Source organism: Entelurus aequoreus, linkage group LG15 (assembly GCF_033978785.1).
Source record: "Entelurus aequoreus isolate RoL-2023_Sb linkage group LG15, RoL_Eaeq_v1.1, whole genome shotgun sequence".
Lineage (NCBI taxonomy): Eukaryota > Metazoa > Chordata > Actinopteri > Syngnathiformes > Syngnathidae > Entelurus > Entelurus aequoreus.
In genome coordinates this window covers 43,545,734-43,570,866 of record NC_084745.1, presented here as the reverse complement: position 1 = coordinate 43,570,866, position 25,133 = coordinate 43,545,734, and the positions used below count along the sequence as shown (strand labels likewise).

General features: G+C 40.2%; 1 long non-coding RNA gene across 4 annotated transcripts in view; it reads right to left on the bottom strand.

The window, feature by feature from the left end:
* Positions 1–21,916, bottom strand: part of LOC133630165 (uncharacterized) — a 66,206-nt gene extending 44,290 nt beyond the window's left edge. For 2 of the 4 annotated variants that reach the window (XR_009821200.1, XR_009821198.1), the window contains exons 1-2: positions 21,827–21,916; positions 21,662–21,729 (exon numbers count right to left, since the gene is read on the bottom strand). This is a non-coding gene — a long non-coding RNA (uncharacterized LOC133630165). Of the gene's footprint in view, positions 1–7,425; positions 7,527–20,625; positions 21,045–21,661; positions 21,730–21,826 lie in introns of those variants that run through there. The other 2 variants (XR_009821199.1, XR_009821197.1) reach the window with 2 other exon arrangements.
* Positions 21,917–25,133: the final 3,217 nt, after the last annotated feature.

Here is a 25,133-nt window from a genome sequence, read left to right as displayed (position 1 = left end):
GTCATCAATTCGTTGGATATATGCTATGCGCATGCGCAGAGGCAATTTATTTATAATTTAAAAAAAATATATATATATATTTTTTTATAAACCTTTATTTATAAACTGGAACATGTACAAACAGCTTGGAAACAATAATCAAAATAAGTATGGTGACAGTATGCTGTTTTTGTTCAATAAAATACTGGAAAGCATAGAAATGTAGTTTGTCTCTTTTATCCGATTATTAATCGATTAATCAAAGTAATAATCAAAAGATTAATCGATTATCAAATGAATTGTTAGTTGCAGCCCGAGTTGTGTATATATTTATGTTCATGTTCTTGTAGCCAAAGACAAACCGATAATGATACGACAACAAGCTGAAGCCATAGGTGAACTTAAATAACACACTAACTGCTAATCAGTCTGCGGGTAAGCATGAACATGGCCTATAAAATGTATCCTTAAAAAAAATAGAAATAAAAAAATAAATTTTTGAAAATTATTAATTGATTTGTCTTTGGATGTGCTCATTTATCCAGGTCATTGTATTTTCAGGGCATTCTCATCTTAGACTGATATTGTTCAGATCTGACCAAACTTAGTTTAGGACTAGATCTGACCAATCTAAGGCTATGAGGATGAACTGAAGAAGCCAATTTGGATGATAGGCGAAACGTCTTCTAAGACAAACTGAACAATCCATTTGTGATCGATTGAATGCCCTGAGAATAAGAAACGATTTAGAATTGGAATAAACAAGAATTGCAATTCAGATGTGAATCAATTTGTTTGAGCACATGTACCCATGTATTGATTAACGTGGACTTAAACAAGTTGAAAAACTTATTCGGGTGTTACCATTTAGTGGTCAATTGTACGGAATATGTACTGTACTGTGCAATCTACTAATAAAAGTTTCAATCAATCAATCAAAAACCCTCTGACAAGGCTGGCTCATAGGCTACAGAGCGCACCACTGTACGTAAAGGCAAAAAAGAAGTACTAAATAAAAGTGTATGACAGGAACTCATAGTGGAAAGAAAGATATTACCGTATTTTCCGGACCATAGGGCGCACCGGATTATACGGCGCTTTGCCGATGAATGGTCTATTTTTGATCTTTTTTTATATATAAGGCGCACCGTATTTTAGGGAGCATGAAAGGAGTCATATTATTATTGTTTTCTAAATGTAAAACACTTCCTTGTGGTCTACATAACATGTAATGGTGGTTCTTTGGTCAAAAAGTTGCATAGATTATGTTTTACAGATCATCTTCAAGCCACTTTCTGACAGTCTCTTGAGGATGCGCCGTTTTGTAGGCGGTCTTATTTACGTGGCTCACCTTCGGCAGCGTCTTCTCCCCGTCAACTTTGTTGTAGCGGTGTAGCGTGCAAGGACGGGAGTGGAAGAAGTGTCAAAAGATGGAGCTAAATGTTTTAATGACATTCAGACTTTACTTAAAAACCGTCCGACCGGAACTCTCAAATAACTAAAGTTCCTTGCGTGGATAATGTAAACTCACTACACCGGTATGTTTTAGCGCTTTCATGGCGAGTTTACTGACAGATATAAGTAAGAACTTTACACTACTTTATATTAGAAATGGCAACAACGGAGGATGAATGTCCCATAACAAGAAGATAGAGGAAAATAAGTTTATGGACTACGGCGTTGGGACGGACTACAAAGGCGAACGCGTGCAGTTTTTCAGGATTTATGCAGATCCCAAATACAGATCAGCAGGTACCAGAAGGTGAGAAAAGTTGCTTTTGCACAATATTGCGAAACAAAATGGCTGATAACATGTCTTACCTTATACACAAACCATAATAATACTCCTATGTTGAGGCACAGTACAATCCATCAAGCGGTGCGGCTTCATAGCTTACCAAAGTCGTACTAAAACATTTTGATAGATTTTTGAGCACCGTGTAATTACCTTTATTTTCAATGGAACTTATGAAATGTTGGTGTTGTTTACTTGAGTCATATTGCAGCCTACACTTATCTCTTATGTTTGACTGCAATCTACTGGTCACACTCATTACACCATGTACCAAATAAAATAGCTTCGAGGTGGGTTAGCTCAACCAAAAGTATTCCTTACATTAGGTTATAAGGCGCACTGTCGAGTTTTGAGAAAAAAAAGGATTTTAAGTGCGCCCTATAGTCCGGAAAATATGGTACATGTCATGCGGAATAGGTTTATTTGAACAGAGAAAGATGATAGAAACTGAGGAAAAGTACTTAAAAATTAAATAAAGCAAGTTTTTAGATCTTTTCAAGTGGGTAAACTCACAAAATCAGCAGGGGATGAAACACTTATTCCCTCCATTGTACAGTAAAGTTAGACTTAATGAATGTTGATGAGATAAGCAGTGAACTTCAGTTCACACCGACTATTTTCTTTGTGGTCCAATGACGGCTTAATAACTTGGTCAATATTGAATGAGTGACAAAAGTATCAAAGATAGCTTGTTCATTGTGCTGTGAACCCCACTTGCACAAGTCTAAATTTGCCAGGTTGCTTGAGGCTGATATCACATATGAATACTAATTTGAGACACTCATCCGATACCCTTGACATTATCTCCACAAGACTGCTCACAGAGATAATAGGGGCCGCACACTCCAATGGGGGCTCCATTATTAATAGCGCTCGTTTCTGGATACACACCAGACCATTAGTACATTTTGTGTTGGACTGCTGCTCAGGCAACTCAGCCAAGAATCCACAGGCACAAAAAAGAAGATCCTGTAGACTCGCTCATATGGCGTGTGTAGAATTTCTACTTTTTGCCGTACTTCTGCCGAGAGTGCGGATATCACGCATAGAAATGATCATCACTGGAAAATATGTTGTTTTTCCTTCAGACATGACAAGGACACAAAAAGTTTCTGTACTGGTCCTGTTAGATCTTTAGACAAGGTAAATTCCACCTAATCTTTGGTCTGGTATTGGGTAAAGATAAAGGTTTGGTGCCAGAGGATCTCAGGATCTGCGAGTGTTGATGAGGTAAGAGCAGGTCAGATAAATAAGAAGGCGCAAGGCCATTAAGACGTTTGAAAATTAATAATATAACTTTAAAACTGGAGCCAATGCAGCGACTTTAAAACTGGTGTAATGTGCTCCCGTCCTCTAGTCCAAGTCAGCACGTGTGCTGATGAGTTTTGTAATAATTGTAGAATTCAGATATTATTTTTGGCAGGCAGGGTCTTACAATCCTGAATATACATGAATAGATGCTTCATTGGGTGCTGTGCTGCAGGAAATGTAACCGCCACGTTGAACCGGTTTTCTACTCCTCTTTAAAGGCCTACTGAAATGATTTTTTTTTTATTTAAACAGGGATAGCAGATCTATTCTGTGTCATACTTGATCATTTCGCGATATTGCCATATTTTTGCTGAAAGGATTTAGTGTAGAACAACGACGATAAAGTTTGCAACTTTTGGTATCTGATAAAAAAAAGCCTTGCCCCTACCGAAGTAGCGTGACGTAGTCAGTTGTTCGCCTCCTCATATTTTCCTATTGTTTTCAACGCAGCTAGAGCCATTCGGACCGAGAAAGCGACGATTACCCCATTAATTTGAGCGAGGATGAAAGATTTGTGGATGAGGAACGTTAGAGTGACGGACTAGAATGCAGTGCAAGACATATCTTTTTTCGCTCTGACCGTAACTTAGGTACAAGCTGGCTCATTGGATTCCACACTCTCTCCTTTTTCTATTGTGGATCACAGATTTGTATTTTAAACCACCTCGGATACTATATCCTCTTGAAAATGAGAGTCGAGAACGCGAAATGGACATTCACAGTGACTTTTATCTCCACGACAATACATCGGCGAAGCTCTTTAGCTACGGAGCTAACGTGATAGCATCTGGCTCAAATGCAGGTAGAAACAAAAGAAATAAGCCCCTGACTGGAAGGATAGACAGAAGATCAACAATACTATTAAACCATGGACACGTAAATACACGGTTAATAATTCTCAGCCTGGCAAAGCTTAACAATGCTGTTGCTAACGACGCTGAAGCTAACTTAGCAACTTAGCAACCGGACCTCACAGAGCTATGATAAAAACATTAGCGCTCCACCTACGCCAGCCTGCCCTCATCTGCTCATCAACACCCGTGCTCACCTGCGGTCCAGCGATCGACAGTGCGACGAAGGACTTCACCCGATCACAGATGCGGTTGGCGGCTAGCGTCGGCTAGCGCGTCTGCTATCCAAGTAAGTCCTCCTTGTTGTGTTGCTACAGCCAGCCGCTAATACAAAGATCCCACCTACAACTTTCTTCTTTGCAGTCTCCATTGTTCATTAAACAAATTGCAAAAGATTCACCAACACAGATGTCCAGAATACTGTGGAATTATGAGATGCAAACAAAGCTATTTTGTATTGTTTTCAATGGGGTACCGATACTTCTGTTTCACTGGCTACGTCACGCGCATACGTCATCATCCAAAGCCGTTTTCAACCGGAAGTTTAGCGGGAAATTTAAAATTGCACTTTATAAGTTAACCCGGCCGTATTGGCATGTGTTGCAAAGTTAAGATTTCATCATTGATATATAAACTATCAGACTGTGTGGTCGGTAGTAGTGGGTTTCAGTAGGCCTTTAAGCAGCAGAAAGAACAAGGAAGAACACAATGGCAGAGTTTTGTGCTGCGTATTCTTGCACAAATCGGCGGACCGTGGAAAACAGGTCACGGGGGGATTACTTTTCATAAGTAAGAGTTTAGTAGGGAGGTGTTTAGGGCGCGTCCGACCGGTAGGAGACCACGGGGAAGACCAAGGACACGGTGGAGAGACTATGTCTCCCGGCTGGCCTGGGAACGCTTCGGGATCCCCTGGGAAGAGCTGGACGAAGTGGTCGGGTAGAGGGAAGTCTGGGCTTTTCTGCTTAGGCTGCTGCCCCCGCGACCCATCTTTGGATAAGTGGAAGAAGATGGATGAATGGAAGTAAGAGTGAACATTACTATTGGTTATATTTCATGAACCAAAGATTATTGAACTGTATTTATGCCCACTTGCAAAATTGTTGTTATTGTATGTTCAGTGCCAGTGTCATAAACTGAGACTTTATTAGTCACATTCCTTAACACTGATTTATGCTCACTAACACAGATTTAGACAGATTTGCAAACAATATTTGAGCTCAACTCATGAAAAATTGGGAGCAAAAACATAGTGTATATATATATATATAAACATATATATATAAATATATATATGTTCGTATATATATATATGTTCGTATATATATATATATATATATATATATATATATATATATATATATATATATATATATATATATATATATTTTAGTTTTATATATAACTTTATCTGTATATATATATGTATATTTATATTAAAGGACCTTTGTCATACCAGCACACATGACATGGCAAAAAAAATCAGTTATTTATGAGTCTCTTCTTAGGCAGTATATTTGGTTATTATTTTTCTAATCAGCCAGACCTAAGCCTAGGTTTATGTGTTAATAAATAATAATCTCTGTAATTAACACTAGGTTTCATATCATTTGACAAGGTTGTAAATTGTAAGTAGGGTAGATATAATTATTAGATATGATTACAATCAAGAGTTAGATGACTATTTCAGTGTTCATATTTGAATGGGTAGCAAAAAAGTTGGGCCCCAAAGTCAAAAAAGGTTAAGAACACCTGCTTTAGTCGCAAGCCCAGATGTAAAAATAGAGAAATATATCATACAATAGACATTTTCATGTCGGAGTATGGTATATTACGGTCTAGCGCACAGCACAAATGTATGTTCTTATCACAACTATACTATATTGTATTTAGTTAGAAAACAAAAAAAAAAAACATGTTTTAATTAAATTGACACTTCATTCGTATCCCTAGGTTTTCATTCATCCATCCATCCATGTTCGTCCGCTTATCCGAAGTCAGGTCGCGGGGGCAGCAGCCTATGCAAAGAAGCCCAGACTACCCTCTCCCCAACCACTTTGTCAAGCTCTTCCCGGCGAATCCCTCGGCTGGATTTTCTTGTATTTGCTAATTCTATAGTTACTTGCAGTCCTGTTGCTCACATTAGTCATCAATCAAAATTTATTTATATAGCCTTTAGTCACAAGTGTCTCAAAGGGCTTCACAAATTTAAGATGTCCCCTTATCTAAACACCTGCCACGGATGTAGGGAACCTCATTCCAGAGTGATCAGCTGCAATGGATGTCGGGTTAGTGTGATCATTGAAGTGTTAAATTAATAGGTACAGTAATGTGGGAGTCCAGTACATCGGGAGCCAATAGATAGTCATAGGGGGACAATATGTCAAGTCAATTTGATGTACCGTATTTTCCGGACCATAGGGCCGGATGAATGGTCTATTTTCGATCTTTTTCATATATAAGGCGCACCGGAATATAGGGCGCATTAAAGGAGTCAAATTTATTTATTTTTTTCTAAATGGAAAACACTTCTTTGTGGTCTACATAACATGTAATGGTGGTTATTTGGTCAAAATGTTGCATTGATTATTACAGATCATCTTTAAGTCGCTTTCTGACAGTCTCTTCAGGATGCGCTGTTTTGTGGGCCGTCTTATTTACGTGGCTCACCTTCGGCTGCGTCTTCTCCCCGTCATCTTTGTTGTAGCGTGCAAGGACGGGAGTGGAAGAAGTGTCAAAAGATGGAGCTAACTGTTTTAATGACAATAATCCATTTTCAACCTCTTGTCCCTTTCGGGGTCGTGGGGGGTTAAATCAATAACGGAGCAGCATCTCCTCATCCGGAAACAACAACAAGGCCGGAAATGCGTCCCGTGAAAAAACATCCAACCGGAACTCTCTAATAACTAAAGTTCCTTGGGTGAATAATGTAAACTCACTACACCGGTATGTTTTAGCGCTTTCATGGCGAGTTTAAAGACAGATATAAGCAAGAACTTCACACTACTTTATATTAGAAATGGCAACAGCGGAGGATGACGGAAGCGAGGCTGCCAGTTTGCGCCTACGGCCCCTCCGACCACCATCTATCATTCATTCATCATTCATTCACCAGTGTGAGCGGCACCGGGGGCAAGGGTGAAGTGTCCTGCCCAAGGACACAACGGCAGCGATTTGGATGTCAAGAGGCGGGGAGCGAACCTGCAACCCTCAGGTTTCTGGCATGGCCGCTCTACCCACTACGCCATACCGCCCCTGATTCTCTGATGATACCCTGTTCTTGCTATGTGCTACTCTGATTACTCTGTCCATGCCATAGTTCATGCTGCTCTTTTCATGCTCGTTTCATGTCACACTAAGTGTAGTTTTGTTTCATGTCCATAGCTTCTGCCCATGTGTTAGTTTAGTTACCTGCGCCAAGTTTTGTCCCTCCGCTGTAAGCGCCTTTTGTTTGTACCCTTTTTTGAGTGATAAATTAAATCATGTTCCTACCTTCAAGCCATGTCTGCTATAGTCCGTTTGCATCACGGGAAAACATTCCTCGCAGTAAGCTGCATAATAATCCACGTCTTGACAACCGCAAGGTTTAAAGCCTGGGAAAAAAAGGTAGCGGCTTATAGTCCGGAAAATACTGTATAGAGCACCAATTCACAACAGAAATGGTAAATGGGTTATACTTGTATAGAGCTTTTCTACCTTCATGGTACTCAAAGTGCTTTGACAGTATTTCCACATTCACCCATTCACACACACATTCACACACTGATGGCAGGAGCTGCCATGCAAGGCCCTAACCACGACCCATCAGGAACAAGGGTGAAGTGTCTTGCTCAAGGACACAACGGATGTGACGAGGTTGGCAGAAGGTGGCCGTCTGCCTCGACCGGTTGTGTTGAGATAGCGAGACAGACTAGTGCAGACCTGGGCATTCTGCGGCCCGCGGGCCATATCCGGCCCTTTGTGCGTCCCTGTCCGGCCCGCGTCAGGCCAATCATAAATTACACAATAAATTTTAAAAAGTATCTATGTCGAGTGTGCAATACAACGGTGCTGCTTTTGTATTGAAAAGCGTTATTTGTATTACTTCCGTGTGGACATATGCTCGTGTGTGATTGTGAGTGAATGTGAACAGCTGCAATCACATTACAAAAATAAAGTTGAAAAAACATCTATGTCGTGCGTGCAATACAACTGCGCTGCTTTTATTTTGAAAAGTGTTATTTATGGGCGTATGTCCGTGTGTAACCTGTGAGTGAAGGTGCACAGCGACAAGTGATGCACGGTTTACACCCGAGACACTAAAAAGAGAAAAGTTGATGACGAATGGCGGGTTTTCAACAAGACATGGACTGCCAAGCAACGTTCCCTCTAAGGTGCGTGCCGGCGCAATTGCGCACTGCTCAAGCGTCCTCTGCGCACAGCAAATATATGCCGCGCACCAAATCAAATCCCATCTGAATTCTAAACAAAATAAACACATTTATTCTGTGTAATTTTGCAATGCAACTTTGAGTGACAGTGACAACAAGAGGCCCTAACGGTGTTCGTCAACACCGTTCAATTATTGTAACGTCTATCGAGATGCTTCGAGGCCAGGAATTATATCGATCCCTTTATTGAGCAAAACTGTTTATATTCGGCCATAACCACACCAAAAACATGAGTAAAACACTTCTATCTCGAAAAACTAGTCATTTTCTGCCGTACAAACCAGGCCAAAACCAACTTGTCATCTGTCACCAACACGCATACCACTAAACCACTGGTGCGTTTATGGCCACACAAAAAGTCGGACAACTCAAACACCACACAAAGTTACACTATGACTCCTCAGTCATACGTGTGCTTATTTTACTGTCATTTATTATTAATGTTAATTTATTTATATTAATCATGGAATGCTGTTACTAGAGAAAGTTACAGGAATGCACACTTCATCCTATGCTTACATTTCATTGTGCAACATGAGGATGTTTAAGGGCAACTAAATGTGATCTCTGAAAGGGGTACAAATGATTTCCAAAGCAGTGCTTTTTGTATAAAGTTAAGTTAGGTTAAATGAAAGTATTATTATTAAATATTATTATTATTATTATTATTTATCTTACGGTATACATCAAAAATAATATTGAGCAACATTTCATTGAAATATTGTCGATGTGGCCCTCCAGCAGTGCTCGGGTTGCTCATGCGGCCCCCGGTAAAAAATGAATTGCCCACCCCTGGACTAGTGTGATAGAGGGTAGAGAGAGAAAATACGCCAAGGTCATTTTCATGCACATTGCAGAGCTGCTGTAGCTGTAAAGGTGTCTTCTTTTTAGACAGTTTCAAGGACATTCTGTTGGGAGGCAATCTTGACAATTCAGGTCATCATTGGTTCATAACCACATTTTACTGAGTGTTCAATAAACGGAGGCGCTCACCCACGCGCCATTAGTCCTGTCTAAGTGCGGTTATTTAATATACCACCACAGAAAACATGATAGAGCGGTCGAGAACGATAGAACAATGGACACAAAAACAATAATAGTGTCATGATGGCGGTAATAGCGCGCTCAAGCCCACTAACGAGTAGATTAATGTGAGGGCGCAATGTTTCAACGACAGGGGGGCGGGGAGTTGAAGAGGAAGAGAAACAGGTGAGTCGGTAAAATAAGTCAAGAAAAGTTCATACTTCTTTCGACACTCATTTAAATACTTGTTGCCCCCAAAACCCTCCAAAGTCTAAGGACGTAGTCCCTTTTTGTGTATTTTTAACAATATATCAATTCTGGAATTGCATTTGAGAGCACAAACCTCCCCCAGGCCCTTAGGAAAACGTCCTGAATCCATCGAGTCATCCGAAAATGTAATCACTTGTTCCTTATCCCATTTCTGACATTTCCTAAAAAGTTTCATCCAAATTTGCCCAACATTTTTTGAGTTACCTACAGCGGAATGAAAGAAACAGAGCGAAGTCTCTTGTCTGTCACCCACTGCCTTTGTCTCTGTGGGGATGGTAGCATACCGTATTTTCCGGACCATAGGGCGCACTTCCGATGAATGGTCTATTTTCGATCTTTTTTCATATATAAGGCGCACCGGATTATAGGGTGCATTAAAGGAGTCATATTATTATTATTTTTTCTAAATGTAAAACATGGGCGAGGAGGGAAACAACCTCTGGCTACAAGTTCATGCAAAACCAAATACTTTGTCATCTTGTAGTGTCTTTGATGATGACCTGAGCTCAAAGGCATAGTTTGTCAAAGTCCCTTCCATATTGCAGTCTGTCGGATGCATTGTTCAGACCATAGGGCGCACCGGATTATAAGGCGCACTGCCAATGAGCGGGTCTATTTTCATACACCAGACACATCAGATAGAGGTCATATTATGATTTTTTTTCTAAATGTAAAACACTTCCTTGTGGTCTACATAACATGTAATGGTGGTTCTTTGGTCAAAATGTTGCATACATTATGTTTTACAGATCATCTTTAAGCCACTTTCTGACAGTTGCTTCCGGATGCGCCGTTTTGTGGGCGGTCTTATTTACGTGGCTCACCTTCGGCAGCGTCTTCTCCCCGTCATCTTTGTTGTAGCGGTGTAGCGTGCAAGGACGGGAGTGGAAGAAGTGTCAAAAGATGGAGCTAACTGTTTTAATGACATTCAGACTTTACTTCAATCAATAACGGAGCAGCATCTCCTCATCCGGAAACAATAACAAGTGTCCCAGGAAAAAACGTCCGAGCGGAACTCTCTAATAACTGAAGTTCCTTGGGTGAATAATGTAAACTCACTACACCGGTATGTTTTAGCGCTTTCATGGCGAGTTTACTGACAGATATAAGTAAGAAATTTACACTGCTTTATATTAGAAATGGCAACAGCGGAGAATGAATGTCACATAACAAGAAGATAGAGAAAAATAAGAAGTTTATCGACTACGATGTTGGACTACAAAGGCAGATGCGCGCAATTTTTCAGGACTTACGCAGATCCCAAATACAGATCAGCAGGTACCAGAAGATAAGAAAAGTTGCTTTTGCATAATATTGCGAAACAAAACGCCAGATAATATGTCTTACCTAATACACACACCGTAATAATACTGGTATGTTGAAGCACAGTACAATCCATCAAGCGGTGCGGCTTCATAGTTTACCAAAGTCGTACTAAAACATTTTGATAGATTTTTGAGCGCCGTGTGTAATGTTCTATATTTTCAATGGAACATATAAAATGTTGCTGTTGTTTACTTGAGTCATATTGCAGTCTACACATATCTCTTATGTGTGACTGCCATCTACTGGTCACACCTATCATTTCACCATGTACAAAATAAAATAGCTTCGAGGTCGGTAAACAAAACCAGAATTATTCTGTACATTAGGCGCACCGGGTTATAAGCCACACTGTCGAGTTTTGAGAAAAAAAAAGGATTTTAAGTGCGCCTTATAGTCCGGAAAATACGGTACTCAAATAAAGAAGTAGAGACTCAAAACGTAAAGATAAAGTTACGAAGTAGAAATTATGTCATGGGACATTCACCCTCTGCTGTTGCCATTTTTAATATGAAGCAGCGTAAAGTTGTAACTTCTATCTCACGATGAAAGCGCTAAAAACTACCGGTGTAGTGAGTTTACTTTATTCACCCAAGGAACTTTAGTTATTAGAGAGTTCCGGTCGGACAGTTTTTCACAGGACACATTTCTGGCATTGTTATTGCACTAGTGAGCCACTAATGAGGAGATGCTGCTCCGTTATTGATTGAAGTAAAGTCTGAATGTCATTAAAACAGTTAGCTCCATCTTTTGACACTTCTTCCACTCCCGTCCTTGCACGCTACACCGCTACAACAAAGATGACGGGGAGAAGACGCTGTCGAAGGTGAGCCACGTAAATAAGACCGCCCACAAAACGGCGCATCCTGAAGCGACTGTCAGAAAGCGGCTTGAAGATGATCTGTAAAACATCATCTAGGCAACATTTTGACCAAAGAACCACCATTACATGTTATGTAGACCACAAGGAAGTCTTTTACATTTAGAAAAAAAAAAAAATCATAATATGCACTGCAAAAACTGAAATCTAAGTAAGATGAAATATCTCAAATAAGGGTGATATTTGCTTTTTTTTCTGTCTGATAAGATAATTCTCACTAAGCAGATTTTATGTTAGAGTGTTTTACTTGTTTTAAGTGTTTTGGTCCTAAATGATCTCAGTAAGATATTACAGCTTGTTGCTGAAAATGTATGACCTATATTGAGTAAAACATGCTTGAAACTAGAATATCAACTGTTGCAAAACTGTGTCATCAACACTCACAAGTATAAAACTACTTTTTTAAAGTAATCATTTCTTACTTCAAGCATGAAAAAAAAAAATCACGATGCCGAGCGCATATCATTATGTCAAGATAATGGCACTAGCATTTACTTAATTTAAGAATATTTTTCAACATATTGAGCAAAAAGGTCTCTTTTTATTTTTTCTACCAAGAAAAGTGCAGTTGTTATTAGTGAGAATATACTTATTTGAAGGTATTTTTGGGTTCATTGAGGTTAGCTAATTTTACTTGTTTTGGAAAGTCTTGACAAGCCAAATTTTCTTGTTCTATTGGCAGATCATTTTGCTTATTTCAAATAAAATACCCCTAATTTTTTTTTTTTTTTCTTGTTGTTGAACACTGACTTTTTGCAGTGTGACTCCTTTAATGCGCCCCATAATATGAAAAAAAAAACCTGAATAGACCCGCTCATCAGCATTGCACCTTATAATCCGACTTGGCAAACGTAGTAACCAAGGCTGTCAAACGATTAAAATATTTAGTTGCAATTAATCGCAGATAAATACAATTTGTCGTCATTGATAAGTGTACCCTAGCCAGATAATTTCAAAGTTGTTATTAGCATGACTGGACAATTAGTTTGTTTAAATAAAATGCTTTTAAACAGCTCAACACAAAATAGTAGTGACATCACCAATTGTGCACATTCCAAACGGCTCGCTTGGGAGAAGTAGGCAGGAAGGCAAGATTGTTTTATAAATATCTCTGCAATTTCTCCACGCTTTGATTTCACTTTTTTTTTTGGACTTATACAGATCCCAAATACAAAAAAGCAATAGCTAAGAAAAGTAGTTTTTGCATGATAGGCAACATAACACTGGACCTCCCTCTCCTTTTTGCTAAGCGGTCTATCGTGATGCCACGCCCCTCTAATTGATGATACCCACCCAAGTTTTGAAACTGAAAAACAACTTAAACCGTACAAAATCCGATTTGAATCTGAACAAAAGATATCTAAAAACGAAAATAAAAAATGGACTAAAAATAATTCCCAGAGTAAATCATAATTACTATAGTCAACCTGTGAAAAAAAGTGTACACTTATTTTTAAAAAAAACGTATTTTCCGCACTGTAAGGCGCACCGGATTATAAGGCGCACCTTCAATGAATGGCCTATTTTAAAACTTTGTTCATATATAAGGCGCACCACATTATAAGGCGCATAGAATAGACGCTACAGTAGAGGCTGGGGTTACGTTATGCATCCCGTAGTTGCGAGACCTGTTGTGGCTCAATATTGGTCCATATATAAGGCGCACCGGATTATAAGGCGCACTGTCAGCTTTTGAGAAAATTGGAGGTTTTTAGGTGCACCTTATAGTGCGGAAAATACGGCACACAAAATGTTACATCAAAACCCAAAACCAGTGAAGTTGGCACGTTGTGTAAATGGTAAATAAAAACAGAATACAATGATTTGCAAATCCTTTTCAACCTATATTCAATTGAATAGACTGCAAAGACAAGATATTTAACATTCAAAGTGGTAAACTTTTGTTATTTTTTTGCAAATATGATCTCATTTAGAATTTGAAGCCTGCAACATATTTCAAAAAAGCTGGCACAAGTGGCAAAAAAGACTGAGAAAATTGAGGAATACTCATCACTTATTTGGAACATCCCACAGGTGAACAGGCTAATTGGGAACAGGTGGGTGCCATGATTGGGTATAATAACAGCTTCCACGAAATACTCAGTCATTCACAAACAAGGATGGGGCGAGGGTCACCACTTTGTGAACAAATGCGTGAGCAAATCGTTTAAGAACATTTCTCAAGCAGCTATTGCAAGAAATTTAGGGATTTCACCATCTATGGTCCGTAATCAAACGGTTCAGAGAATCTGGAGAAATCACAGCACGTAAGCGATGATTTTACGGACCTTTGATCCCCCGGACTGTTGAACAACTTAATCTGTACATCAAGCAAGAATGGGAAAAAATTCCACCTGAAAAGCTTCAAAAATTGGTCTCCTCAGTTCCCAAACGTTTACTGAGTGTTGTTAAAAGAAAAGGCCATGTAACAGTTACATGCTAACATACAACACCCTTGTGCCTAACAAGTCAAACTTGACTACTATTAATCAATGACAGCCCCAAATATCAACAATGTAACAATATGAACATAAATGTATTTGTTTTTTAGATCTTAATCTATGTCTTTGTGAAATGCGCATAATAATATCCTTTCCATGCACGAAATTAGTCTGATTTCTCAAATAGTCCGTATTTTGTATTTTCACACCGAGGTATGAAGTCAAAGTGTCCATGAACTTTTTCTAATGCGACTATTGGTCATACGCCATGAGCCTTCCCTACACTGGGGGGCGCTATTTCCTTTTAGCGCGATTAAATGTATTCCTTTTCCGGTCGACCTATGACGTCACACGAGGCATTGTGGATCCTTACAACTTGTTTTAACTAGAGATGTCCGATAATGGCTTTTTTGCCGATATCCGATATTGTCCAACTCTTAATTACCGATTCCGATATTAACCGATACGATATATACAGTCGTGGAATCAACACATTATTATGCCTAATTGTGTTGTGATGCCCCGCTGGATGCATTAAACAATGTAACAAGGTTTTCCAAAATAAATCAACTCAAGTTATGGAAAAAAATGCCAACATGGTACTGCCATATTTATTATTGAAGTCACAAAGTGCATTATATTTTTTAATATGGTGGGGCGGGGGGTAGTATATTGTAGCATCCCGGAAAAGTTAGTGCTGCAAGGGGTTCTGGGTATTTGTTCTGTTGTGTTTGTGTTTTGTTACGGTGCGGCTGTTCTCCCGAACTGTGTTTGTCATTCTTGTTTGGTGTGGGTTCACAGTGTGGCGCATATTTTTAACAGTGTTAAAGTTGTTTATACGGCCACCCTCAGTGTGACTTGTATGGCTGTTGACCAAGTATGACTTGCATTCATTTGTGTGTGTGAAAAGCCGTAGATATTATGTGACTGGGCTGGCACGCAAAGGCAGTGCCTTTAAGGTTTATTGGCGCTCTGTACTTCTCCCTACGTCCGTGTACCACTCCGTACAGCGTTTTAAAGGCCTACTGTAATGATTTTTTTTTTATTTAAACGGGGATAGCAGATCCATTATGGAGGGCACTACAGGAGTCCAGTCTAGAGCTGATGAAAGCATGAATGGCTTTTTCAAGGTCTGCCTTCTACAGAAAAGGCTTCACCTATGTCAAAAGCCTGAGCTGGAAAAAACGTGCTCTAACCACGCAGTTAATGTGTTTATCAAAATTAAAGGCCTACTGAAATGAAATGTTTTTATTTAAACGGGGATAGCAGATCCATTCTATGTGTCATACTTGATCATTTTGCGATATTGCCATATTTTAGCTGAAAGGATTTAGTAGAGAACATCGACGATAAAGTTTGCAACTTTTGGTCGCTGATAAAAAAAAGCCTTGCCTGCACCGGAAGTAGCGTGACGTCACAAGTTGAAAGGCTCCTCACATTTCCCCATTGTTTACACCAGCAGCGAGAGCGATTCGGACCGAGAAAGCGACGATTAACCCATTAATTTGAGCCAGGATGAAAGATTCGTGGATGAGGAACGTAAGAGTGAAGGACTAGAGTGCAGTGCAGGACGCATCTTTTTTCGCTCTGACCGTAACTTAGGTACAAGCTGGCTCATTGGATTCCACACTTTCTCCTTTTTCTATTGTGGATCACGGATTTGTATTTTAAACCACCTCGGATACTATATCCTCTTGAAAATGAGAGTCGAGAACGCGAAATGGACATTCACAGTGACTTTTATCTCCACGACAATACATCGGTGAAGCTCTTTAGCTACTGAGCTAACGTGATAGCATCAGGCTTAACTGCATATAGAAACAAAACAAATACGTCCCTGACTGGAAGGATAGACAGAAGATCAAAAATACTACCAAACTCTGGACATGTAAATACACGGTTAATGCTTTCCAGCCTGGCGAAGCTTAACAATGCTGTTGCTAACGACGCCATTGAAGCTAACTTAGCTACGGGACTTCGACAGAGCTATGCTAAAAACATTAGCTATCCACCTACGCCAGCCCTCATCTGCTCATCAACACCCGTGCTCACCTGCGTTCCAGCGATCGACGGCGCGACGAAGGACTTCTTCACCCGATCATCGATGCGGTCGGCGGCCCGGAGACGGAGGAAGTCAAGGTGAGGACAGCGGTGCGGCGGCAGGCGTTGTAGCTTTCGACGACACCCCGGCCGCCATCAGAGTCGGTAAGAAACATATATTTCCCCAAAGTTACGTACGTGACATGCACATAGCGACACGCACGTTCGGGCAAGCGATCAAATGTTTGGAAACCAAAGCTGTACTCACGGTAGCGCGTCTGCTATCCAACTAAATCCTCCTGGTTGTGTTGCTGCAGCCAGCCGCTAATACACCGATCCCACCTACAACTTTCTTCTTTGCAGTCTTCATTGTTCATTAAACAAATTGCAAAAGATTCACCAACACAGATGTCCAGAATACTGTGGAATTTTGAGATGAAAATAGAGCTTTTTGTATTGGATTCAATGGTGTCCGAATACTTCCGTTTCAACGATTGACGTCACGTGCATACATCATCATATATAGACGTTTTCAACCGGAAGTTTAGCGGGAAATTTAAAATTGCACTTTATAAGTTAACCCGGCCGTATTGGCATGTGTTGCAATGTTAAGATTTCATCATTGATATATAAACTATCAGACTGCGTGGTCGGTAGTAGTGGGTTTCAGTAGGCCTTTAATATAGTATATATACTTTATTTGTCGTTATTTATATTTTCTGAATAAATTATGTGATAATGTTCATCAGTCAACTCATTGGTGTTAATTTCCAATCTATCAAGATAAAAAGATGATACCAAAATCAAATTACAGGATGTTATTTATGTAGATTGATAATTTTTCTCGACTGATGTACTATGACATGTGGTTTATTTTGTACAATATGTACAAAGATACAAAGAATTGCTATTGTGACATCCAGTGGACACATTTAGAAAAGCAGTTTTTTTCATTCAAAAATTTCAGGTAGATTTTTATAGTTGCCAAACTCATCTTGCGGGCCGGATAAAACCTGTTTGGGCTGTACATTTGACACCCCTGATTTAGAGACAAACTATTTGAAAAATCTGACTAATTCAGTGCGGTGGACACGTACTGATCGTTATTGTTATTCAGTTTCTTCCATGAATTCATACATCAGGGTGTGACAGTCTCTTGCTGTCGTGCGGGTTCTCAGGACCACCAAGGAAGGACATTGTTGCGCAGGTTAGACTTTCTTTTATTTTTTCAATACGTCAAAAGTCTCTACGGGTTGCTTTTCAGCCTTGCCGTGTCCCGCTCCCTCAAAATGAGGGGAGTAGGCTTAATCGGTCGGAAGCCCAGCTTGCGTCTGGCGGTGGAGGTCTGTGGAGAGGCGGAGCCGGCAGTCTGACAGCGAGGCAGGGCACACGGCCCAAGATGGCGGCAAGGAGGTGTGGACGGCGAGCAAGCGGTGAGGCGGTGCGCGCCGAGATCGACGCCGCAATTGTTACCCGGTGCGTGGAGCACCCAGCTGGGCACAATTTAATAATCACCTCACACTGTGTAAAAGGGCGACAGCCGGAAACGTCAGGGGGAGAGGCGGAGATCACAGAAGAAGCTAAAGAGAAGCGGATGCTGAACGAGAGCGAGAGAGAGCCACAGGAAGACGAAGACGCACGTGACTGAAAAGTTGGAGCGGCAGAGGAAGCAGGACATGGCAAGGCTGAAAAGCAACTCGTAGACACTTTTGACTTATTGAAAAAATAAAATAAAGTTTAACCTGCGCAACAATGTCCTTCCTTGGTGGCCCTGAGAACCCGCACGACAGCAAGAGACTGTCACACAGGGATTAGCGTTAGTTTAGTAATACCGAATCTGATCAATCCTTTCTCTTTGATGCAGTTCAACTTAATCCCAATCAACTGCCTCCTCTCAGAAGCCGACGTTATATTTTGCTGATTTAATTAGTAATCTGATTATGGTTTTAATGAAGCATGTTGTACTCCTCTTAAACATTCAAGCACTTCTCCATCCTCAGCCCATTTAACATCAAATCTGTTTTCATCTGATGATGACAATCATCGTGTCAGACGAGGATCAAGTGAGGCATGCTGGGAATTGCAAGAAAAAAGGGTTCAATCGCAATATGAACTCAGAAGATGCAAACAATCTCTAAAGTTGCGTTGGTTTTGGCAGCCGATGAATGTGTGTGTGTGTGTGTGTGTGTGTGGACTTGCTCAGAGGTTTTCCTGCATTACAAATTGCATTCAAGCCTCCAGACGCTTTGTGAAACAAAAGTAACCTTTTTGACAGTAGAAAGCATTTTAAATAGAAGAATATGAACCCCCTGTGTGAGTGTTCCTGACGGTCACGGTCCTGTAGCCAACTGGCAGGTTTTGTGTACGTCAAAAGAAGGCGTGATGCACAATGCCTTACATAGCTTACTTCCAGCGAGAGACGCGGTTCATTCTGGACTGGTTAACAGGGTACATACTGAATACACAAACATCCACGTCTGCGTAACCACCATTACGTTGATCGCCATTTACCTAGTAGCCTATAGAAAAAAAAAGATGTGTGCTTATCGGAGGACATTTAAAGTAGAGAAGGGATTCATATGGCCCCATTCCTGGGTGGAGCTCGGGCGAGCGGAAGGTGGGGGTTAATTATTTTACATTGCAGCCTGCTGAAAATGATGGAAAGCACCCCTCTGCATACCCATCTGGCAGTTAAAGTGGATATTGCTCCCCCCCAAAATTCGTCATGTTTACGGTGTCAGGAAAACCGCGATGAATGGGGCCATATGTATCCCCTTCCTACTGTACATGTTAACTGGAAGGTGGGGGTTAATCATTTTGCATTGCAGTCTGCTGAAAATGATGGAAGGCACCACTCTGCATACCCATCTGGCAGCTAAAATGGATATTGCTCCCCCCCAAAATGTGTCACGTTTCCTGTGTCAGGTAAGCCGCAATGAATGGGGCCATATGCATCCCCTTCCTACTGCAGATGTTAACTGGAAGGTGGGGGTTAATCATTTTGCATTGCAGCCTGCTGAACAGGATGGAAAGCATCACTCTGCATACCCATCTGGCGGCTAAAGTGGATATTGCCCCCCCCACCCGAAAAAAAATTGTCACATTTCCGGTGTCAGGTAAACCGCAATGAATGCGGCCATATGAATCCCCTTCCTACTGTACATGTTAACTGGAAGGTGGGGGTTAATTATTTTGCATTGCATTCTACTGAAAATGATGGAAAGCACCACTCTGCATACTCATCTGGCAGCTAAAATGGATATTGCTCCCCCCCAAAATGTGTCACGTTTCCTGTGTCAGGTAAGCCGCAATGAATGGGGCCATATGTATCCCCCTCCTACTGCAGATGCTAACTTGAAGGTGGGGGTTAATCATTTTGCATTGCAGCCTGCTGAAAAGGATGGAAAGCACCACTCTGCATACCCATCTGGCGGCTAAAGAGGATAATGCTCCCACCCCCCCCCCCCAAAAAAATAAATTGTCACATTTCCAGTGTCAGGTAAACCGCGATGAATGAGGCCATATGTATCGCCTTTCTACTGTAAATGTTAACTGGAAGGTGGGGGTTAATTATTTTGCATTGCAGTCTGCTGAAAGGGATGGAAACACCACTCTGCATACCCATCTGACGGCTAAAGTGGATATTGCTCCCTCACAAAATTCGTCATGTTTCCTGTGTCAGGTAAACCGTGATGAATGGGGCCATATGTATCCCCCTCCTACTGTACATGTTAACTGGAAGGTAGGGGTTAATCATTTTACATTGCAGTCTGCTGAGAATGATGGAAAGCACCACTCTGCATACCCATCTGGCGGCTAAAGTGGATATTGCTCCCCCCAAAATTCGTCACGCTTCCTGTGTCAGGTAAACCGCAATGACTAGGGCCATATGTATCCCCTTCCTACTGTACATGTTAACTGGCTGTCTGGCTTTGCATAAGTAAACACACTGGAGGACTTCTTGTATCAGAGTGCTTATATCAGAGACGTAGGTTAGATCACAGGTGTCGTAACTTTTTCTATTGAGGGCCGCACACTGAAAAATAAAAGAATGCCGGGGCCATTTTAATATTTTTCATTGTCAAAAGCAATACAATATATAATGTAACTGTAACCCTAGTTACGAACTAGTAATAGAGGAAACAGGTGAGTAGTAGTCAATGGTGTAAATATGGAACTGGACTAGTATCAGAAGAATCCTAGTGTTTTTAAGAGCCAGTGTTGCATATCAATAATGACACAGACAACGATGAACTTGAATGTTGAATGGCCAAACATGTATTGAAAAGTGCACATATAAATTTACAACAACTGCAGTATATGAAAAATAATGAACAAGAATAAGAAAAGCCGGCTGAATAGAAACCCTTTTTTCAAAGTTCCCAAAGTTTGTTTAAATAGTTTGTTGGGGCCCGTTTCTCTGTAGCTAACAGTGCACTGTATAAGTATTGTCCTACCGCACAGACCGTGGGGGAGGGGACGTCAACACTGCACCACAGTGTCCAGATTCTAAGGTAGCTCGCTACCCAGTATGCACTGGGAATCGGATTGATGGATCTGGGGAATGGGGGGAATCAGTGTTGGAGTTGGAGAGACTGCGGAGCCTCTCATCCACCTGGGCTGGAAGGGCGATGTCGTCCTCTCCACACAAGGTGCTCCAAGGAATTAAGATGGTATTTGAATCACCCAATCAAAAAACCTGACCTAACAATAGATCAGACAAGACCCAATAGCTTGTACTATTCACACACACTGGTTTCAACTGTGTTCTTAAATAACCATGAATTAGCTTAAATACTTTTAACTAGCATTAATTAGCTCAATCATGTCATTAATCACCAATCATGTATCTCAAATGCTTTGGTTTACAATGTATTTGTTTTCAAAATATGAAATATCAAAATAAAAGTTAAGCGCTTATTATAGTTCTTTTTTTCCAATTGTTCAAATATTCAAAAATATATAAAATGTTTCTTCAAATACAAAAATACAAATACTATTTAAATGCACCTTTAAGTTCACAATTAAACGAGGTAGGTTAATTGCACAAAGTTCACATTAATGCTCAAAATGGACTTTTGTGTAGCAACTTGGAGGTATACAAGGTTAAAACGTGCTAAATCTCTCCCTTGCTAGCACAGGTGAGAGATGCACTAAAAATTACCTCTTCAATCACTAAACCAAAAGTACTCAGTAATCTATTACTTCAGTAAAACAAAAATAATCACAGTGTTCCTAGCATGTGCTGTAAACATGAACAAAATAAATATCACCAACACTTATGGCTTAAATAAAACATCACATCATTGTTATTCACTCACCGCTGATCAAGTGAAATGACTGCACAGGATGTCAGTCAGTGAATATTACACTCGGATGTCACACTGCTCTACAAGGTTCAAACAACACAATATACGGATCAAAAGTTGTATAACAACATTAGAAATGTGGATGGATCGAATTGCAAGCTTATTTTCAAGCCTTACCGAGTGGATGGCCAAGGATTGATCGACAGGTTCTCCGCGTGTGTTTGCATTGCCACGCATGGACCGACAAAACCGGAAGAGGAGTTTCTCTTCTTCCACACTACAGGAAGTTGCGTCATAAGACGAGTGACACGGAAGGGCTCACAGGCTCACTGATTGCCCTCTAGAGGTGACAATCATGGAGACAGGTAATTTTTACCTCTGCAATTTCTGTTAAGACACCATGTTTGTGTCAACATTTTTATGTATATTGTGTATTTTCTATTTTAACAACTTGTAGAGCAGGTTGAAAATATAAATGAATAACGTAAAGTGCAGATTAGTTTGTACCTGTTTTAACACTTAGTTATTTAACTGAAATTAATGTATCGTTACTAAATGAATTATTTTAACTCAAATGAATTATTTCAACTCCAGGCATATGGTGTTTTCAAGCCTGGGTTACATAACCTTTGGGGCTCCCCTCTAATTGGTGAATGTTAAAGGTCTCCGGGACCAAAAAGGGTCTCAGTCATTAGTGTTGAAAACAAGACTTATATAAATTGTGTTTACTTCTAACACTTAAATATTTAACGAGCAAACTCAGAATTATGCGTTGCCATAAAGCTTTGATTTTTGTTTTGTTTTATGGCCTTTTTTTTCTTCCCCCCCAACAGAAAACCTTTTTTTTAAAAAAACACAAAATAGGCAATTTTTCCCTTAAACATTTTCCAAAAAGGAATATTTGATGAGAAGTAGCCTTAAACATGTACAATACAGGCCAAAAGCTTGGACACACATTCTCATTCAATGGGTTTTCTTTATTTTCATGACTATTTACATTGTAGATTGTCACTGAAGGCATCACAACTATGAATGAACACATGTGGAGTTATGTACTTAACAAAAAAAGGTGAATTAACTGAAAACATGTTTTATATTCCAGTTTCTTCAAAATAGCCACCCTTTGCTGTGATTATGGTTCTGCACACTCTTGGCATTCTCTCGATGAGCTTCAAGAGGTAGTCACCGGAAATGGTTTTCACTTCACAGGTGTCATAGTTTTGATGCCTTCAGTGACAATCTACAATGTAAATAGTCATGAAAATAAAGAAAACACATTGAAATGAGAAGGTGTGTCCAAAATTTTGGCCTGTACTGTATATCCATTATAACACTGCTCTTGATGCATTATTGTTTTTTAAACAATGGCAGTTTAAAGGAAAATCAGACTAAAGGTCCCGAGGATCCAATAGGCCCCCCACTTGTAAAGTGTTAAACATAAGTCATAAATCAATATATTATTTTCACTTTCAATGGTAAAATCTCCAGATCACCTTCAGTTTTATCCATCGATTACACATTTTTATAATTTTTTGGAGCAATGACAGTTTTGAAGTACAACACTTTGTGTTATTCCTGTCAATATTGCAACATTTTCTCCTTACATTACACCTCTTTGCAATTTTTGTTGTAATAGTATTTCTAAAATGTGCCGCAGGCTGTTAAAAAAATTAGCTGCGGGCCGCAAATGGCCCCTGGGCTGCACTTTGGACAACATTGCGTAAGCTACAAGCTGATACCGTCACGGCGCATGCGCAATCTCGCATGTCATCTGCTGCAAGTGCAGCTGGCAGCTCCACTAGAAGCGCGCCGGCACACGCCCCTGCTCGCTCTTTCCGCATCGAGGCCCGCGCCTGCAGGCAATCATCACCCAGCGAACCCGGGTCTGATGAGGGCAGACGGCATAAAGACCAGCGGACCCGAATATCCAGTGCCGGAACGTAGTTCACTCCTTATAGTAAGCATCCCGTCTCTGGCTTCCCTCCTCATACCTGATCTCTGTTCTTTCCCTCTGCCCGTGTTTTATGTCCTCTGTGTTCCCCGCAGTGATCCCTCTGTATCCTGTGATCGAGCTGTGCGCCCCGACTCCCCTCCGGACTTTGGACTGCTTCCCTCGATCCTCGACCCTCGCTTGGACACGGACGGTATCTGATCGGACCTCGTCGCCACTCTCCAGCCCCCGACCTCTCGCTTGCCCACGGACTGTCTTCATGCCTAGCCCCTGTGGACTTCTGAAGGATTCATCCAACACGCACGTACAACACCCGCTGGTATACACAGCATACACACCCCAGCATATCATCAGCTTCAATAAACCCAGGGGTGTCCAAACTTTTTCCACTGAGGGCCGCACACTGAAAAATCAAAGCAAGCGGGGGCCATTTTTATATTTTAAAAACCAATACAATATATGTATAAAAAATATACATTTAGGCCTCCACTCAGGCTTGATCCCAGGGACCCCAAAGGGTTTTGGTGAAAAAAAAATATTAAAAATGTGTCATTATTCAGTATTATTATTTTTATTATTATTCAAGTTTTAAATCCCTAGATCAACATTAGGTTTATCTGTCAATATAACGTTTGTTTTAAAGATTTAAGTCGTATGCTCTTTTTGTCAAAGAAAACCCTGTTTTTTTATGGAAAAAAAAACAAAACATGCATTATTTTCACCCAATAAAATTTTTAAGTGGAATATTTCAGATTATATAATAATTGGAGCCTTAAAAAGGTCAATAACTCATAACACTATTGATTTTAATTCATTATTATTTTTTGAGCGACAAAACAAATCACACAAAAATTATTGGGGAACCAAAAGGGCCCTACTCATTAAAGTGTTAAAAAATAAATTATACCTTTTTTTTACTGTTTACTTTTAACACAATAATCTCGAGATCAACTTCAGATCTATCCGTCAATTATAAGTTGTATTGTTGTTTATGTTTTTTGTTTGTTCGTTTTAGGTCCTTCTTTAAAAAAAAAAAAACAGCTAAATTTTTTATATGGCAAACACAAAATATGCAACATTTTCCCAAACAAATATCTCAAAGTGCAATATTTAATGTGACGTAATTGGAGCCTTGGATAGGTCAATAATTCATAATAACATTGATTTTCATTCATTATTATTTTTTAAAGAAAGAAACATGGCAGCTTTGTGTTATTAGAGTGAACATTGCAACATTTTCTTGTTACATTTCACCTGTTTGGTCTTTCATACCGCTTTTTATGTTTTTAATTTTTTTCATCGTATTTTAAAATGGGCCGTTAAAAAATGACCTGCGGGCCGCAAATGGCCCCCGGGCCGCACTTTGGACATCCCTGAATAAACCTATAGAACTGATTTCCGCCGTTGTGTCGTCTCTTTCCCCCGCCGTACGTAACAGATACCGTTCGATACTTGATTTGTTTCGCTGATATCGGCACAATATCATAATTGGATTGGTACACCTGATATCCTATAATATGTGTCGCATTAAAG